Source organism: Nipponia nippon, unplaced genomic scaffold (genome assembly GCF_047370975.1).
Source record: "Nipponia nippon isolate SJK-2023a ecotype South Korea unplaced genomic scaffold, ASM4737097v1 scaffold_1, whole genome shotgun sequence".
Classification (NCBI taxonomy): Eukaryota; Metazoa; Chordata; class Aves; order Pelecaniformes; family Threskiornithidae; genus Nipponia; species Nipponia nippon.
Window position 1 is genome coordinate 46,941,701 of NW_028262290.1, and position 19,869 is coordinate 46,961,569.

A 19,869-nucleotide genomic window follows, 5' to 3' on the forward strand; every position below is an offset into this window, starting at 1 on the left:
AATCAAAGCCTTTATGTAATCTGAGCGTTGGTGGGGAACAGTCTTCCTGAATCGTGTTTACCAGTGGGAGTTTCAGAACTGGTCCATAGGTGGGAACTAACAATAGTACCCCACTCATCTCGCTGCTGCGCTGTATGGTTGGGGCTAGGCTGTTACCAAGACTAGCCACCAATGTTAGCCTCACCAGTTTTGACTCACATAGGAGGACATTAGACTTGTTTGCATTTCTGTTTTAGAGGCACCAGCCATGGCATGGAGGATTGTGGGAAAGAAGTGGGACTTGAATTCCTTAAGATTTGGCTACCTGCCCTTCCCTCCCCCCCCCCCCCGCCCCAACATTTAGTATAACTTCGCATATTTTTCATTTCTTAAATTAGAAGGTTGCAGTACCATTAAAGTTACCCATTGGAGACATAAATTATGCAGGACCCACATGAGCTGCTGTGCACGACTGGGATTCCACCCCCTAGTCCTGGCCACGCACTTCTCACTGAAATCAGTTTTTGCACCATGGGACCCCCAAATGGTTTTGTCACTGCTTGTCACTATTCTTTATAGAATGTCGAATCACCCTCCTCCTCTGTGTCTGAAGCACTTGGACCCTGATGCAAACCTTCATGACATCAGTGCACTAGATCTTCAGTAAGCAAGGTTAATCAAGGTATTCCAAGGTCACATACACAGAATTTATTTATGTTGTTGTGACTAGAGAATACAATTAAAAGCATGTCTTTGCCTTTTTCACGGTGAGCAAACTGTTACCAGTTAGAGCATTGATGTTGCAAGATATCCCGTATCCCAAGATTGCTGAAATCACTGCAGTAATTCCCACAGATTTTAATGGACTTTGCTGTAGGACTTTTCGTTATTATAAAAGCAGCGCTTTATCTGGTAGTGTCCTGCAGACCAGTTGTGCACCATCACTGGGAAGAAGCAATAGGGAAAGTTTTCACTTCCGCAGAGACTTAAAGACTATTTAGTTTTTTTATTTGATATCTTAGGGTAGACAGTCCATAGAAGTTCATTCAGGTAGTGCAGTTCCTCCCTTTTGTGCAACCTGTTGGGAGTTTGTTTTTCACAAATTCACTGATTAAATGTTTGTTTTTTCTCAAAGCAGGAGAGGGAAGAAGGTATCAATCACTGTCTTGACATGGTAGTTTTTTCCTGCTACCTTACTATCCACATGTAGAATGCTTTGCTTTGAGCATTGGAATACCCTGTGGATGTGATATCCCTTTTCCCCACTTTACTCCTCTACAGTGAATGCTCTTAGACCAGTTTTATGGTGCCATCTCCATTCTGTCCCTATTAGATGTTCCTCAAGTTTAATGTCTATCTGTGTGAATTAGCTAGCAGATGAAGTAAGCAGCCAAGGTTATGACCCAGGTAATGCTCTCATGTCTCAGCTTTTGTCTGTTTGTTTTTCTTATCTGCAATACATAAATGATTTACTGCAGGGTAGGTGTCCTTGGTATATTTTCTTCATATAATTCTTTGAGTCTAATGCCAGCTGAGATATTGAATCAGTCAACTGCTGTCCCTTCTGGTTAGAGTTTAAATGACAGTTTCATAATTCCCCTCTGGAAACTGAGTTTAGCTGTTGCTCCTACCAGGGCCAAAGAATTATTCTGTATATACCTGCTGATGAAACTTAACAGAGCTTTGGAACTACATGGAAACAGCAAGACGAAGTGAAGTTTTCCTCATACTGTTCCTCATGTCCTCTTAACGTGCTGTTGCTTCAGCATCTCATACGAGTCTTGCAGAGATGCACCTTGTAGCAATGCAAAGAACTGATGCAGTTATTCCAGTACAGATCAGCTATGCTTAAAATGTCTTAGATCTACCTGTCTTGAAAATGTCTTAGATATACCTGTCTAACTGGGTGTTTGAAAAGCATCTGTTTTACAGCTTGCACATTCTTTAGCTCTACCTTATTCTCTTCCTCATTTTTCATTCTAGCAGCCATGGGATAATATCGGTAAATTTCTTACAAATATACTGACATGTACGGAACCAGAACGAAAATTTGAGCATTCAATTCTTTTACCACATTGTATGTTCCTTGATTATGATGCTTTGTCAAGCCAAAGCTGGCTAGCATATCTTTCTTGCCTCTTTATAGTTACGACAGAAAAAGAACATAAACTGCTTGAATTTTGATTTTGGTACTCTTGGTCTTATACCAAATATTCATCCATAGATTTTAAGAGATAAATAGCTGGGATGCTTTTTTGTCACTTTGCTGGGCCATTGACATGGTGTCACTTTTCTTGTTCCCTCATCTTGATTTCTCTGTGTGTCTGCCATAAATGGCAGCTCCTGGAGAAACTTCAGCCAATATGGTTTATGTAAACTTCATTATTTTCTGTGATCTTTAAGATAGAAATTACTTAAAATATTTTATCCTGCTCTGAATTCATAAAGCTATTCAGGGAGCATTAAATAGAATTTTCTGCCTGGCATGATTGGGAAATAGGCATTTTTGGTCTTTCAAAGCTATTTGTTTACAGACCTTTCAGTCAACTTACTTACTATGTGTTGTTGCATCCTATTTCCAGCTTTTTGTAATATCAGTATCTTTCTCCCCAACAGTAACTTAAATTGATATACGGGAAAAGAAGCTGTAAAATTCTAAAAAGACCAAATATTATATCAGGGAAAATCAGACTTCATGTTATGCTGAAAACAGACCTAAACGCATTCAAACACAGAAACGCACAGTAGGTCATCCAAAGTACTGTAGTGACATGATTTGGAGTAATAGGAAGGAAATTTGATGCAGCTTCTAAAATCAATTTCATTTGAAACCATGAGCACTATAAAAAACATTTATCATACTGATAATATCTATTGCAATTGCATTATGCTGTGGGATTTTTTTTTTGAGGTAATGGAGAAGAATTTATGCATTTAGAAGACATGTTCCAGTAGAGCTATTTCTGCTCCTGGATAGGAAATAAACAGGTGGCAAATAAGCACAGAAGAGTGAGACAGGAGAAATAAGCCCTAGTGTATTTACTGGTAATCCTTAAAATTAATCAATATCCCATAATATCATAAATATCAGCAATGAAGCAGAAATTACTTCTATAAAGCTAATTTAGATTAGGTTTTCTTTTATTAACTAAAGGTAGCATTTGAATTTCTTCAATGCTTGAACAATAAACACTTGGATTTCCTGGATTTTTAAAATAAGCTGAAAAAGCCAGACTGAATAGTGTGGCATAGAGATAATTTCTGACTGAAATTATGAACACTAAAAGGAGAAAGCAATAAATACTTTTTTTCTTTTCTTCTGACAGGCCCACCCTGATGCTAGCCTGCCCCATTTGAATAGATTATGCACAAAGACACAAGGTTGTAGAGCAAAATTCACATGAATAAACAGAAATCAATTAGCTTCTTTAACAGTGTTAAATGTAAATATTAGAAGTAACAGATACAGAAAGGAAATAAAGTCAGAGAGTACACTTTAACACTGTAAAACAGGAATGGCATTGAGCTTGGAAAACATAGGTTTGGAAATGAGCTCTGTTCTCTCAGAGTGTAGATAGGTTTTACATTACTGAACATTTTCATTTGAAGATTTGTCCAAATTTACATGGTGCTAAATGCAACCTTTTTGTGATAGTACCCAGATAGTATTTAATTTAAATATTTTAAGTGTCTGTGCCTCAAATTTCCTATTTGGGAATGTATAGTTTAATGCTCACACTTATATTTAGGTAGATAAAAATGATCTGACCTTCAAAGCATCTTGCATTGAAATGGAAGATAGCAAATGTGAATCTTGCAGTGTTGCAGCTGGTATCCAGGGAACTGCAGATGAAAAACTCAGAGGTCTTCACTGGTCACATTGGTAGAAACTGCCCTGAAGAACAGGGTTTTTATGCAGAAGCATAATAATGCAATGTAGAAATACAGTGCACTGAGGAAGAGTCAGGAGCTCAAACCTGTTAAGAGCCAAAACTCTTAGTGTGCAGAAGAGTCACTGAGCTTGTGGCTGGTGTAGGGTACATCTGTGTGCTGTTCAGAAAAGGGCCAGGGTCTGCAAGCTTGAGCGCTGGAACGCCCAAGCATTCACTCAGTCTGTTGTTAGCTCTCTGCAAGGCCTGTGCTGGGCCATTTCAGCTTGCTTCCTTCAGTGCAAATCTGTTGGAAAGGAGGGTAGCCCTCAGCAATGGGGATAAAAATGTAATCCATCTGGGTTTCCTGAACGCTTTTAACAAGGCCCCTCCTAAAGGCTCTGTAGCATCTAAGTGGTTGAAAAATCAGAAATGGAGAATATGAATAAATATTTAGTTTTCTCAGTGGAGAAAGGTCACCAGTGGAGTCTAAATGGATTTGCAGTAGGGCTCTTACTGTTCAAAATATTCATAAATAGTTGGAAAAAGGCTGGAGAGCAAGGTGACATGTTGTTGACAAGACTAAGTTACTCAGGATCATAAAACAAATCCTGATTGTCAAGAGATACAGAAGAATCTCATGGTACTGTGTGATAAAATGACATAAGAAATTCAGCTGTGGTGAATGTAAAGTAACGAAGAAATGCAGTCCTCAATTTATATAAGTCTACAGGGGCTGTGGATGACTGTTACCACCTTGGAATAAAATCTTGGGGTATAGTAAAGAGATCTAGGAAAACATCAGCTCGGTGCTCAGTAGTGGCTGACAAACAGACTGAATGTTAAGAATTGTTTGAAGTAGCACTGAAGATACAGGTTAAGCAGGATTTGTAGACAGATGTTAGACCAGCTCGTGCAAAATAGTGGAAAAAATAGTGTTATGAATTGGTAGAAGTAGTGCAAAAGATATGGGTTAAACGGGATTTGTAGGTAGTTCTTAAATCAGCTAGTGCAGGGGGAAAAAGTAGACAATCCTTTTGGCACACAAAGCTTGATGAGGTTGTGGATAGAAGGAGGACACTTCCAAGCTTAATATAGATGAACAACAATTGGATCCACTAGGAAAGAATTAGACAGCAAAATAGTGAACAGCAGCATCTTCTTTTTCACCACCGTCAAAGACAGGATATGAGGCTAAATGGACTTTCTCTGACCCAGCATAGCAATTCTTATATTCCTGTCACATCCCTGTGTAAATTTATGTACCTACAGTGCCATTCTGCCCTCCCTTTTCCCAAAAGTATATAGAAGAAAAGGTATGGGGAAAGGTGATAAGGAAGATCAAACATAAGAAATTGTCTCCATGAGAGAAGGAACTACATCGACTATGACTCTTTAACCTGGAAAAAGGATAATTTAAGAGGACGTGACTGATATTTGTAGAGTCATGAATGGCATGGAGAAGATTAAGAAGGACAAATTATTTGTTGTCTCTCATAATACAAAATGTGTGGGCCATCAGGTAGAATTAACAGAGGTCATGACCAGAATAAGTAAAAGAAGATACTTTTTTTGTGCATCACAAAAGGATGTTGTAGATGCCAAATGTTTATATAGGCTGAAAGAAAAAAATAGAAAAATTAATGAAGGGAAAATCCTTGAAGAGCTTTAAAAGGCAAGAACAAGTCTTTAAGGTATTTGGCTTTTTGCATTTTTCAGACCCAGGTCTGGTCCCCAGATCATACACACCATGTCCATGGAGTTCACATTCAGGTGCCTCTTGGGAACGTGACAACGAAGTCCCTCCAAGGACTTGGACGACGCAATGCAATGTCATTGTTGTGCTTTTACAACCACTGCTGTGGAGGACTGTGCTATATCTGTCTCATCGTTTGGTTACTTTGGGGTTACCATGCAGCTGAGGCAGGTTAAGTGTTACGCAGCACAGACAAAGCTAGTCCTGCCCTGAGCAGCACGGACACAAGCCAGTCTGCTCCAGTTGGTCCAACGTCCAGAACCTACTTCCTAGAGTGGTCGACAAAGCTGACAATGTAGCCAAGATATATAAGGTCAGGTTTAGGAAATGTCTGACCTAAAGGTAGCTGGGTGGCAGGAAGGTAGGCCAGGGAAACAGGCTCGCTCTGTTTTCGGTCGTGGCTCTACGTGTTGGCTGGTGTCAGGGTCAGGAGAGTGTATCTGTTCTTATCCTCTTTCAGGAGAGTGGTAGGGGCTCATTGCTGGAAATAACAATGTGTATTTCAATGTCATTGTTATTTTCTATGTATCATCTTTTTGAATAAGAATGTCTGTCAGACTTGAGTATAGTGTAATCTTTTATTGTTGGTCTCACTCACCAGAGACTACACTGCCACAAAGTAGCCTGTGTAAGTTACAGAATCACGGAATAGTTGAATTCAGAAGGAACCCCTGGAAATTGCTCAGTCCAACCCCATTGCCTGTTTAAGCACGTTATGAAATTCAGTTTTTAGAAGATGTATAAGCAACAGACATTTGAAAGAGCATTTTTATCTTTGCCTTTCCTCTCCACCACTCCCAATCTGATAAACTGATCTTACATATCTAGAAAAAAGAGCATCTTACTGTATCTTTTGACCTCATCTTGTGTTTACAATTTCAGTGTAGAAATAATTTTAACGTTGCCTGCGTCTCACAATGGGGTAGCTTATCCCTTCAGTGAGTACTTCTGCATTTGGCACTACATTCCCAAAATGCAAAGGATTTGCTTAAGAAGGCAAAATGATATTACAGTTTTACAAGTGCAGTCTGTTTTAGTTTTTCTGTATAAATTACTTTGGCTATTAGAATGAAATCACAGTAATTTTTATCATTTTGCATATTAGAAAATCATATCTCCTGAAATGTGTCATTACTTACAAAACCGTTTGATTCAAAATTCCTGAACACTGATTCTGCTAATACCTACTCCTATTTGTAAACCTTGAGTAAAGTCAATGAATTGAGAGGAACCAGAGGTGGAGAAAAACAGCCCAAGAGGTACCAGAAATGGGTCCTGATTGCCTATGTGATCCAGTGGATAAAATTACAGGAGGAAAATGCTTAATTATATGTTACATTTCCAAAAAATAAGATTGTGTTTAAGAACAGTTTTGTTATACTCTTGAAGTGCAAAAGCAAAAATTTTCTTTTACATTTTCATATTAAGGTGTATTCTGATTATTAGCTCTGCACCATTAGTTCTATGCTTAGAATATGAAAAAGGTGTTTGCTGTCAGAAGGTCGTGGTACAGCTTGCACTGGCGTAGGCTTCTCGTTCTTGATTTATCACGGCACTAGGACTGAAGGTCACTCGGTGTTTCATATCAGGAATTCATCTGACAAAAGCAGGATCTGAGTTACCAAGATATATTTAAAGAGAGAAAGAAAAGGACAGGGAATTAGGGGTTTAAAAACCCCAAATCGCAGGTTTGATCCTGTAAAGTACTGGGCACTGTTGCTCTGTTTCAGCAAGACTTACACGTGCTTAAACCTTTTGTTCAGGGCTCAGCATTTAGCACTGTTTAATGTCAAATGAATAGCTCTTAAAAAGAAGATTGATATTTCCTTTCATCCACAGATTTCAAAGGACTCTGTGAACTGCTATGTACAGAAACTATATAAGAAAAATGAGAATTCAGAGGTGATTTCACAGTTAAGCATAGTAAAGAAAAAGACGGGAAATCAAAACAGAAACGTCCACTTTCTCATGTCAGCTTTTCAAGTTGGACCTATATATAGTTTTATTTTCCTGTCTTCTTTCCTGTTTTTTTTTTCAACATGAAATCCTCAGACTCCTCATTTGTGGCCAAAGCTGTGAATTCATGCAGAAACGTAGGACAGGATGTGTCTTCTGAGCTCCCACGTCTTGTTCTTTAAACTGTGGGTGTCCTGTTGAGAAGAAAAGTGGCTGTTGTGTATTCACCTCTCATCCCCCTCCCAAACAAGAGGGTAGACAGAGGGCAAAATTCAGACTCCACCCTTGAGAAAGGTAGACTCTATCTTCAAAAAAGGTACAGCAGGTGTATGAGAGCAGTGGGAGCAGCTTGGTGCTGCTAAGGACCTAGAGCTGTTTACTCTACTCAAGCCTTAGAAGCATTCTTCTCTGCTCCTAGTACTTTACAGGTACGTGTTGGTCCTCAGTTAGAGTAGATTGCTTAAATATATGTCATCACCTTTCATTTTATCTTATTCCTTGTTCTGGCAAGCTCCACCTGGGTTCACTGAAACGGTTGCCTTTCCCTGGGTATACCCAGGGATATACGTATGCAATAGGGATATCTGTGAGCTCTTGGATGTTCCAGGAGATCTCTGAACTTTGCACATTTAAAGTGCTTCCGTTTCCCCACGTGTCTGTGAGAGGGTGTGTTCCCGCTGAGGGAATGATTCGGGCATTCATCTGAAATAAAACCCAAGAAGTTTTAGCCAGAGATGGGAGGAAGATGGTCAGAGTTAATTTAGACCCGTTTTAGTAACTGGATGCTACTTGTTTAGGGTGCTGGCCGGCGAATCTATTCCCTATCCAAAGACTAAAGGAATATAGTATTTATGTTTTGTATTTGGTTGAAAGACTGAATTTCCAGAAACACACGATTCAGTATTATTAAATGGAAGTTCTGCACGTGAGCATTAAGAAATGAATGTTTGCATTCTAAGGGCAATATTTACTGATTTCTACAGTCATAGTTTGTGAAACAAAAAAGAAACAGAACTTCTCTTTCATTAACAATAATAGTAGTTTAGCTATTTTCACAGCATTAGTCTTGCTGTTAACTGTTCTTTTCACATTGTGAGGAGACAGCATATGACAGGAAAAATCTGTAACATCATTCAACATCTGATTATATGCCCTTTTTCCTCAAAGCCAATTTGCATGCCTACAAATATCAGTGTTTCCCAGTGGAATTGAAGGTGTAAAATATTGTCTCGAGCTGAAAATTATTTAGCCAAAGAGTTTTCAGTATTTGGGAATTCTGGCTGGATGATTTCAAAAGCAAAACCATATGTCGCTTACATGATTTGGCATTTCTCCAGTTGCATAGAACATGAGTGGAAAAGTAGGGAAAAAAAAAAAAAAGGAAAAACCTAGCACTAATTAGATGATAATAAATACAGGTGCTATACTGTGTGGTGTAATTCATCTTCATAGCAAGCTGTGGGATGAGTCAGAGCCAGCAGATTTGGAGGGATACTGTTTTGTGCATGTATATTCCTGACACATGCTAAGGTTCAAATTAAGGTAAAACTGAAAGGGTTGTGTAACACTGAGATGCTTTTCAAGGTTACAGCAGTGCAGTATTGCCCAGCCATGGAAAATAAATTGTATGCTTTTTGTTTGGTTGGGTTTTGTCTGGGAGCTTCTCACTGTAAATGCAATCAGTGTAGCACCAGGGAAAAAAACAGTGATTCGATGATAATTTGGAGATCCTGACCAATGTTCCCCATGCCCCCATCCCTCCAGACTTCCCAACAATTTCGTTACCCATTCCAGGCAGTGAGGTGCCTCCCCGAGAAGGCACCTTCCCTCTCCAACCAAAGCCTTATTCCTGGCTTTATGTGGTTTGCCGAGACTAGGTTAGCTGGGACTAACCTGCCAGCTATCCTGTATAACTTGCTGTACAGAGAAAGCTGTTACACATCTGCCCACTGTTTTGCCCGCGGCCCCCGCCTCCCCTACCCATAGGAGTTCTGCCTAAATGCAGCCTCTGGGTTCTTCCTCTTTCATGTGTCAGAGACCGTCATGGAGGTTCTTTTCTTTTAAAATTTCCAGAGGGGGAAGTGGATTCAGATGGTGTAGATTTGAGTCATCTACAGCTCTTTTAGTACTCAGATAAGGGCAAGCCCTTAGAGGTACTGAGGGGAGTGGTGTGTCTTACCTGCTGATGGGGTATCGTGTGTGTAGCCGCACACGTTACATGCTCGAGAGCAAAGGCACAAAGGAGGCAGGGGTCTGTTCTGTGCAAATGGATGGTTAACAACATGATTAGAGACTGGCCTTACATTCTCAGTTGCTGCTTCTTTAATGTGAAAGCTCACTGAGACATGCTTGTGTCTGAAATAACAGGAGAAGACACAGTCATGCTCCAGCCTCCAGGAATTTACCACAACAATATGTTGTGTAGTTTTGTAAGAGAAATTAAAACACAAAGAAAAACCCTTTGCATTAAAATTTGATCGAACAATTAAAAATGTGTAAATAATTGAAATGCAGAGGCTATAAAAGCTTTCTATTATTCTCATTGAGAAAAATATTTAAAGCATAGGATCCCGACATTATTCTGGGGCAGCAAATAGCTGATATTTACAGTATGGATTACTCAGTTTTCTTTTGCCTGATGAACAGGGCTCCCAAAGCTTATTGTGGCTGTTTTGTCATTTATATAAGACACGTGGCCACTGTGATTTGCTTTTCTCGGTATCCCCTCCCCCATCAGCAGAAACCTTTGAGCTTCAAACACAGATGTTATACTGTGCTCTTTGTGTGCATGTATGTGTACGAGTGTAAAACCATTAAAGAAAGACTGCGTGGCTAATATGCTGGAAAACCAAAGCGGAAGCGCAGGACGTGGCTTGTGACTTTATTTCTTTTTCTTTATTACAGTGAGACGTTAACGCGGACTAAGCGTAGGACTAATGTGTATGAACAAGTAGTGGTTTAAAAGCAGCCACGCTGCTTATTAAATCAGCAATTTAACGTAAGCAGGAATGGCAGTTTCATTAAATAATGCTATGATCTCTCAACCATATTCTTAACTAGTAATCTCCCCGTAGCAAAATACATCACTAATCAGCCTCCTAGCCTGTCAGTAAACTTGCAGGGGAATTAAATCCTGGAGGAAGAAGCCTGTAGCCCCGGAGGAAGGCTGAGTGCATGTTTCACTGTCGTCTTTTCAGCTCATCTCAGTGGTCCCACTGCTAGAATGTGCTCTGTTGTCATGGCAACCCCATCTCCTGCTTCCTACAGGAAAGATTAGCTCGTACTGTGCACTGGAGAGAATTTAGGGGAAGTCAAGCTAATCCCTGGGTGCACTGCGAGAGAAAGGTTGGACCTCGCCTGAGGGATGCTGTATCTGCAATGATAGAATTGGCCTGCCACAGACACTGGTATTTAAGTTGAAGAGCAGAATTCACAGTAAGTGTCAGATCCTCCAGAGAGGAATATTGAATGAGGTTTTCTAAGTCTTGGTGAAGACTGTCCCATGCCAACAGTGGAATGACAGCAGGAGGCTGTGTGTGGAATACCAATATGTTTCACCCATTCAGGTGGTATTTCAAATATAGATTCAAAGCCTCAGTTCCCTGGAAACTAGGTGATAAAATTTTAAAACATCATCATGAGATATGCACCTAGGAACCTGAAGCATGTCTCATTTGGTGCATAAAGCTGAACAAGTGACGATGAGCATGCCTTACAAATTGTGTATGCACTGTGCGGCGTGCTTAAGAATTCCTGTGTGCTGAAAAATAAGCGGGAAAGCGTGAGGAAACCGATCTGTGTGTGCTGCAAACTCAACTGCAAAAGTGCTGAACTATCAAATTAAGCATGAAAATTTACAACTCCTGATTCAACCTTGTTTTTTCTTCATATTAAAACCCAAACAGAGAAAACATGAGCTATTTAAAGGTATAGTCATAATACAAGCTTTTCTTTGAGGAAAACTCATTTTAATGTAGCTAAATTAAGGTGGTGTGTGACATGATGCAGCGTGTGAAATGTGTGTTTGCTTTCTTGCTGGTAGAGTTAAACAGAGGGTATTCTAGCTATTCCATTTCTGGTTATTTTAATGCTCTGGCTTTCTTTGATATGGTCCTGTATTTCACTTTAATAGATGCTCAAGACTCCCAGCTTTAAACTAGACTGTTTGCAGTAAGATTTTAACTGTCTGCTTTTTATTACTGTCAGCTTTTCCTAAACTTATTTTTTTCAGCAGAGTTTATATGTTCAGCCTATGTATTTTTACATTTTTAGTATGCATGCTTTTTCTGTTGAGCTTTTAATCAGAAAATAACTTTATCATTATTTAATGGTTATTTTATATATAGCAATATTCTCTAGCTTAGATCTATTTACGCATATATGTGTTTTACATGTATAAAATGTATGTGTGCATGTGTGTTTCTGCAATACATACGTGCGTATATATATGCAGACAAATAGGGTCTTTGTTTTAATGAGGCCCGTTAGTGATTCATGATAATTAGCACCGAGGAAGTAAAAGACCTGTTTTTACCCTGAAAGATAGGTATTTTTCTCATATCTAAAGTGTTTATTGTTGCAAAAACGTAATAAACACACTCAGTCCACTTAAAGAAACAGCATATGTTGTATTTCTGTGTGTGTCTATAGAGTAAAAAGGGAAAGCATCTTGACTGATAATGTTGAAAGAGCCCTGTGTTGCCTTTCCAGAGACCTGGGTCTGTGGAATAGGTAGTGAAGGGACATTAGTTTTTTCTCCTCCCTCCCAGAACAGCTCAGAGAAACTCACACGTAAGCTCCAGATTTGTTAGTATAGAAGCAGTCTTCCCTGAAAACTTCCTTCTTTTGTCTGGTTTACCAAATAGTAAGGGCACTGATAATCCAAGACAATGTCTGTCGACTTATAGTTAAAAAACTCAGTAGCCAGTGTACATCTATTATATGGAGGGCTATAGAAATAAACACAAAAGGTATGGAAGCTTTAAGCCATTATTCAGGCTGGCCCTTGAATCTGTGGCAGACATATGGGTGACAGGGAATCCACACAAGTGCCAAGCAAAGTGGGGATCGGGGTAAGAGAAAATTCATCAAATAAATGTTTTTCGTTAGAAAGAGCACTAAGAAATTATTGTTTGTTATCCATCAAATTAAATTGCTGATTAAAAAGTCCATTCTGTGATAAAATAACACAAGGAAACATTTATCAGAGAGTTCATTGTATATTTTCACCATGTCCATGAGGCTGTGTTTTGGAGTGACACCTGTTAACATAGCTGTTTACACCTTTTAAAAAAATCTTAGATGGCTAACTGCACAAAGTTGCTACCTTGTCTGTCCTTTTATTAAATTAAATTAACCAAGGTGTTGGATTTTTTTATCTCAAGGTCATGATTTGTTTCCTTTTTTTTTCTCCAGCATTTAACTTGTGTATGGAATAATGTTGGCTGGTCAAACATTGTCTCAGCTTTTTCTGTCTTCTGCAAAATGTGTGATTTTAGGAAGTTGGTCCAAGTTTTATTAGGACTGAGTTTTCACAAAGGGACTGAAATTCCTTATCTGCATTTCTAGACAACTTTAAGCACCAACTGTAAACAGGGCTAAGTGCATGTGCGGAAGTGCAGTGAGGCTCAAAGCGTGCACCCCAACCCATCACCTGTGTTGCATTCTCTTCCGAGAAAAGGATGTGAACTCTCCTCGTAGCAGTGGGACTGCATTACAGCAGGGCAGGTACAACTGGCGGAGACTGCTCACCCTCAGGAGTCCAGGCCTCCAAATTTGAGGGAATTCCCGTATAAACTCTGCGTTTCGATTAAAGAAAATTCATTTCTTTGAGTTACCAGAAACTAAAAAGCAGAGCTGACTACTGTATAAAAAAAAGCCAGCGTTCCTAAACATCTAAAAATAATCGGCGTAACCTGTTCTGCCGGTGCTCCTCTGCAGCGCTCTCCTGTTGTGAGAACTGCTGGCTTCCCCACGGCAGTGGGTTACTCCTCTGCCCAGCCTCTTCTCTTCGTTCAGTTTCTGCCCGGAGCTCCTGCTCCCTACAGGTATTGCCCTCTTCCTGAACTGCCTCCTCCCCGTGCCACCGTGTCCTAGCGTTCAGGCTGTCTGCTGGCTCGATGTTGAACTGGCTAACGTAATGCTCTCTGTTGTGTCTTTTCCATACACAAAAAGATGATGTAATGTATACGCTGGTTCACCAGATCGAGCTTTTGAATTATGACACTGATCAGAAAAACATTGTTAATAGTGTAGCGCTCTCTTCCCTTGAAACATTTCTCACTATTGCAACCCCCTCCCTCCCCGCCCCCAAACTTGTACAGCACAGCTTCTGCCTACAACCTGAGATCTTCCTCCGTTTGGAATTCATGGGTAACAATCTGCCTCTCTTTTATCCAGATACTCATTCGGGGAAAAATAGGTAAGGTGTTCAGCACTTCCCGGCTGGTAACGCTGCACCTCACAGAACCTGGCCGTCTGTTAACATCCACAAATATGATAAAATCACAAACTCTGTTCTGTCCCAGCAGGGTTCTTGCTGCTGGTATTCTCATTAAATCAATAACAGAAATCACAAATTTATTCTATATACAAACTTTACACACAATGTATGTGTCTCTCCATATCAGAGATTTATCCTTCACATTTTATTAAGAAAACAGTGATAGTGATGGTACTTTTTTTTTTGGTTGCGAGGCATTTTGTTTCCTGAGGCATCTCTGCCTCTTTAATTCCTTTGAAATGTACATATATATGTCACGTTTCCAAAGAGACTATAAATGGCCAGTTTGAAGGTAGCAGCAGTGGCCCTCAATGAAAGAAGTGTATCTTCAGTTGAAACAGGAAGTTTAAATCTGTTGAGATTTTGTTTGTCTTTAAACATAAGCTCAAATATTTTGATTAATATTTATATTTTTCTTCGTTTAAACAAATCTGCAAGGATTTAAAAAATACCTTTTGAGTTTACAGTTTGCCCTAATTTGAAACAGTAATAGCCAGCCACATGGGAATATTTTGATTATTTTAAACCTCCTTTACCTTCCTTTTCTCCTCAAAAGTAAAACTCCGAAGCCACTAATTGTATGTAAATTGCATGAATTTAATGGACTAAATTATTTCCCAGGCTGCACACACTGGCTCCTGTTGACTCTAGTGAGATTAAGATCGTATGCATCCAAAGGTAGATTTCAGCCCTGTGTATAGTGTTCTTCTGGCCAGCTTTGTAGCAGTTAATGAAAAAGTGCTTTCTCAGTGCTGTGCTGCTGGCTTTCTGGCTTTCTGTGTAATAAGTTCTTTATATTAGCTGCAGAGCTAAGCAAAACAGCAATGTTAGATTTTAGCAGGGCCAAATACAAAGGGAGAGAAACCAAGATTTCCTGGGCAAGTTCTCTGTTTCTCGTGGTAGTTGAGATACTACATGCTGTCTGGCTGACAGCCCTAATGCTAAAAGGAGTGGAAATGTTCTTGTTGCAGCTCCATTATTCTGGTTTTGTATGCTTCTAGCCATAGAAAACTGAATTTTTTAGTCTTCTCCAGCGGTCATTTGTAAGGCCATGGCAGCAGATGGCTACAAGGAACACGAGGGGCATACATGCACCCTCTGGGCCAATGCTGAGGTTTATTTTAGATTCCGAATATCAAAATATCAAATGTTAATATCAATATCAATAATATCAAAATTGCAGGCGTAGTAGAAAGTTATACAATGGAAATCCAGGGTTTCTGGCGTTCTGTTGGCAGAAGAATCCACCTGGAGTTTTACAGGGGACAGGAGAATGAATGTGAGCTCAAGATTTGAGTGATCAATCTTTTCACATGTAGCGCATTTTAATTTCTGATGGCAAATTTATTCTTGACAATAGATTAGTTGTTGTATCCTGGTGTGGACCCCTTTAATGGTCTGTCTTTAGGTGGATGATCAGTCATTTTGAGTTTGTCATTTCTCTAGTTGTTATGGGTGAAATTGTTTTCTGAAACATGCTGAGGAGAAGACGACTACTGTATGTGTGGGTTGATGGCAACAACAGCAGCAATCCTGATTGCATCTGTGATTTGTGAATGCTTTCAGCCAGCAGTAAACCAAATGGGATCTGATCAATACTATGTTTTGGATATTCAAGTCCAAGTGCAAGAGTGCCATGATACTCACTAATGTCCTTCCATTCTGCTCTTTGTTACTACTGAAGATGGTTTTCAATGGCTCATATTGTGGTGGTTGATGTAGAAATTGCATTAACAGTACCAGTCCTACTGTCTGCAAATGTGCTGCCAGCATAAGTCCACTTCTGATACAAAAGCTCAGCCTCTACTCCCTGTATTTTATCTTAATTCCCTGCAGCAGCAGCTGTAGTGTGAGTTTGGCAGGTACTCATAGTGTAGGAAACTCCAGAAGCTGCAGATTTCAGTGCTGAGGTTAAAAACAAATGCATTTTGGGAAAACAGACTGCTTGAGAATTGGGTGATGACATCTACATTAAAGGGACTCCGCATCAGTGATTTTCACCACACTTGTGGAGTGGTCTTTGCCACTCGTTAGAGATATTTCAAATTAGAGCTGTCTCAGGTGTTCTTCAACAGATAGAAGATAATGTTGAAATTAAAGCAGCGCTGACAAAATTTTAATCTTCAAAGGCTTCTCAAGTTCAGCCTGAAAGATTTTGGACCAGAAGTCCACAGGCTTCATAGAACATTTTTCCTAGGGTTGAGAGATGCAGGTTCAAACCTCTGATCTGAATCAAGTAGTGCAGCGACTTGAATTTAGGTATTTTCTGCATCATTGATAACCGCTCCATCTTCTTTGCTCTGTTGATAATGTGTATACAACAGGTTATTCACTGTACAGGAGAGAGGCACTGACTGTATCACACTGTTCTGGGACTTCAACTAACATTGGGGAGGCAGGATCAGGAACTAGAAAACCTGTATTTATCTGTTTGCATAAAGAGGGATGCCAAGAATATCTCTGAAGTATTACAAACTTTTCTAAAGAGGAAGATGATATCCTTAGACTGCCTTATAAATGCTTCTCTATTGGAGCTGTTGTAGTTGACACAGGGTAATAAAGAGAGGGTTTTGCTTTTAGAAAGGCTGTCCTTTGAGTTCTCCAAAATGTTTTTGTTCATGTGTTGGAGAATCAAAGATGGTAACCATTTCTTTGCTTAGATGGCTGAAACTTTTAAGTACCCAAACTGACATATATAGTGTATGATAGGTCATTTTGTGTCAGTATTTTTCTGTACCTTGGAGCCTGTCACACTCACTTAATAAGGGGTAATAAAATTATGCTTTCCCCAAATTGTTTTGTAATTTTTGGATGAATTCAATATCTAGCTCTGAAGTTTTCTGTTGATTCCTATATGCAGAATAAGGAACAGTCTCAGAAGCTGTCATACCTGGAGCACCACTAGGTGCGATCAGCAACAAGCTTTCCCACCCAAATTTGTGTTGAAGTGCAATTAATAGATTTGCTCAGAGTGCATTTAACATTGTCAGCTTTCTCTTAGGGTTTTTTTATTTTTTCTTGCATTGGTTTTATTATTTCTTTTGATGGCAGTTATTTGCAATTGCAGAAGAGGAAAAATCTGCTGCTTTTCCGTGAAAGAGGGCACACTAGGCATTTCATGCTGTTGAGTATCGTTATTATTGTTTGCTTTTGCACTGGATATAAAAGATAACAGCCCACCAAGATTGTAACAGTTCTTGTAAATAACGTTCTATTCATGATCAAGATTGATACCACGTGTTTCACTTTGCAGCACGCATAACTTTTCCGCTTGATCCAATGGTAACAACTTTCCACCCAGAAGTAATAAGCTTATTCTGTTCTCAAACCCAGCTTCAGATCCATGTTCTACTTCTAAAAATTTTAAACTAAGCTTCTGGAAAACACGCTTCCTTCAGAACCGGTACATAATTGTTATTTAGGAAGGAAGGTGATCAGTTTATGAACGTGATGATAAGAAAGACAAAGCGATGACCCGAGATTTGAAAGAACTTCCTAGGATTCTGTTGTTTTGAAGAACATTTATGGTTTATTTAAGCAGAAGAAAGACTATCAGCAAGCGTTGCTTATTGTCTGCATTGCTTTTTGCAAACACTAGATTTTCTAACTTCTCTGGAAGCTTGAGAAAAGGTTTGCCATACAGCTGTTTGTCATACAGCTGTTTCTGTTTCTAATGTGCATTTCAATTAGATTAAAGTAGCTATACAATGATGATCCCTTCAAAATACAAAGTGTATCATGGGCCAAATAATCTTGTTTACAGATTTTAAAGGGAAAACAAATTATATAGCAGATTTTGCAATATCATTGTCCTTTACTTTGTTATTTAAAATAACACCAAGCGTTTCTGAGAGTGCTCTTGCCCTAGGCTCCTCCTTCCTCCCCTAGCGAGCTTTGCAACAGAGAACATCATCTGTGGGCAGGATGCTTTGTTCATGTCATGGTTTAACCCCAGCTGACAACTAAGCCCCACACAGCCACTTGCTCACTCTTCCCTGGTGGGACAGGGGAGAGAATTGGAAGAGTAAAAGTGAGAAAACTTGTGGGCTGAGGTAAAGACAGTTTCATAGGTAAAGCAAAAGCCATGCACGCAAGCAAAGGAAACCAAGGAATTCATTCACTACTTCCCATCGGCAGGCAGATGTTCAGCCATCTCCAGGACAGCAGGGCTCCATCATGCGTAACGGTTACTTGGGAAGACAAACGTCATCACTCCGAACATCCCCTGTGTCCTTCTTCTTCTCCCACCTTTATATGCTGAGCATGACGTCATATGGTATGGAATAGCCCTTTGGTCAGTTGGGGTCAGCTGTCCCAGCTCTGTCCTGTCCCAGCTTCTTGTGCACTCCCAGCCTGCTCGCTGGTGGGATGGTGTGAGAAGCAGAAAAGGCCTTGACTCTGTGTAAGCACTGCTCAGCAATAATGAAAACATCCCTGTGTTATCAACACTGTTTCCAGCACAAATCCAAAACATAGCCCCATACTAGCTACTGTGAAGAAAATTAACTCTGTCCCAGCCAAAACCAGCACAGTTTACCAGGAGCAGCCTGCCAGTTTCCAGACACAGATCCACTGGGCCAGCTGAGCAAATGGTAATTTCTCACAATTTTATGTTGCCCTTCATTCTTAGCCAATCCCATATTATAAGGAGGCTAAGCAGGTATTACAGTTGGACTCTTTGGTATGGTTTTATTATTTCCCTTTCCAGTGCTCTGACCTTTAACAACAATCTGTATGTTCATAGAATCATAGAATCATTAAGGTTGGAAAAGACCCTTAAGATCATCGAGTCCAACCATTAACCTAGCACTGCCAAGTCCACCACTAAACCATGTCCTCAAGCACCACGTCTACATGTCTTTTAAATACCTCCAGGGATGGAGACTCAACCACTTCCCTGGGCAGCCTGGTCCAATGCCTGACTACCCTTTTGGTGAAGAAGTTTTTCCTAATATCCAACCTAAACTTCCCCTGGTGCAGCTTGAGGCCATTCCCTCTCGTCCTGTCCCTTGTTACCTGGGAGAAGAGACTGACCCCCACCTTGCTACAACCTCCTTTCAGGTAGTTGTAGAGAGCAATAAGGTCTCCCCTCAGCCTCCTCTTCTCCAGACTAAACAACCCCAGCTCCCTCAGCCACTCCTCATAAGACTTGTGCTCCAGACCCTTCACCAGCTTCGTTGCCCTCCTCTGGACACGCTCCAGCACCCTGATGTCCTTCTTGGAGTGAGGGGCACAAAACTGAACACAGTACTCAAGGTGCAGCCTCACCAGTGCCAAGTACAGGGGGACGATCACCTCCCTGGTCCTGCTGGCCACACTATTCCTGATACGGGCCAGGATGCCATTGGCCCTCTTGGCCACCTGGGCACACTGCTGGCTCATGTTCAGGCAGCTGTCAACCAACACCCCCAGGTCCTTTTCCGCCAGGCAGCTCTCCAGCCACTCCTCCCCAAGTCTGTAGCGTTGCATGGGGTTGTTGTGACCCAAGTGCAGGACCCGGCACTGAGCCTTGTTGAACCTCATACAGTTGGCCCTGGCCGAATGGTCCAACCTGTCCAGGTCCCTCTGTAGGGCCTTCCTACCCTCCAGCAGATCGACACTTCCACCCAACTTGGTGTCATCTGCAAACTTACTGAGGGTGCACTCAATCCCCTCATCCAGATCATCAATGAAGATGTTGAACAGGACCGGCCCCAACACTGAGCCCTGGGGAACACCACTCGTGACCGGCTGCCAACTGGATTTGACTCCATTCACCACCACTCTCTGGGCTCAGCCGTCCAGCCAGTTTTTAACCCAGCATAGAG

At 40.5% G+C, this 19,869-nt stretch overlaps 1 protein-coding gene across 4 annotated transcripts in view; it reads left to right on the plus strand.

Annotated features, from left to right (window-relative positions):
* NOL4 (nucleolar protein 4) overlaps positions 1 to 19,869 on the plus strand; it is a 204,584-nt gene that overhangs the window by 87,541 nt on the left and 97,174 nt on the right. Inside the window, exon 1 of one of the 4 annotated variants that reach the window (XM_087735914.1) lies at positions 10,866 to 10,995. The exons of the other annotated variants lie outside the window; for them this stretch is intronic. The gene's annotated coding sequence lies outside the window, so the exon portion shown is untranslated. Of the gene's footprint in view, positions 1 to 10,865; positions 10,996 to 19,869 lie in introns of those variants that run through there. 4 annotated transcript variants of the gene reach the window in all.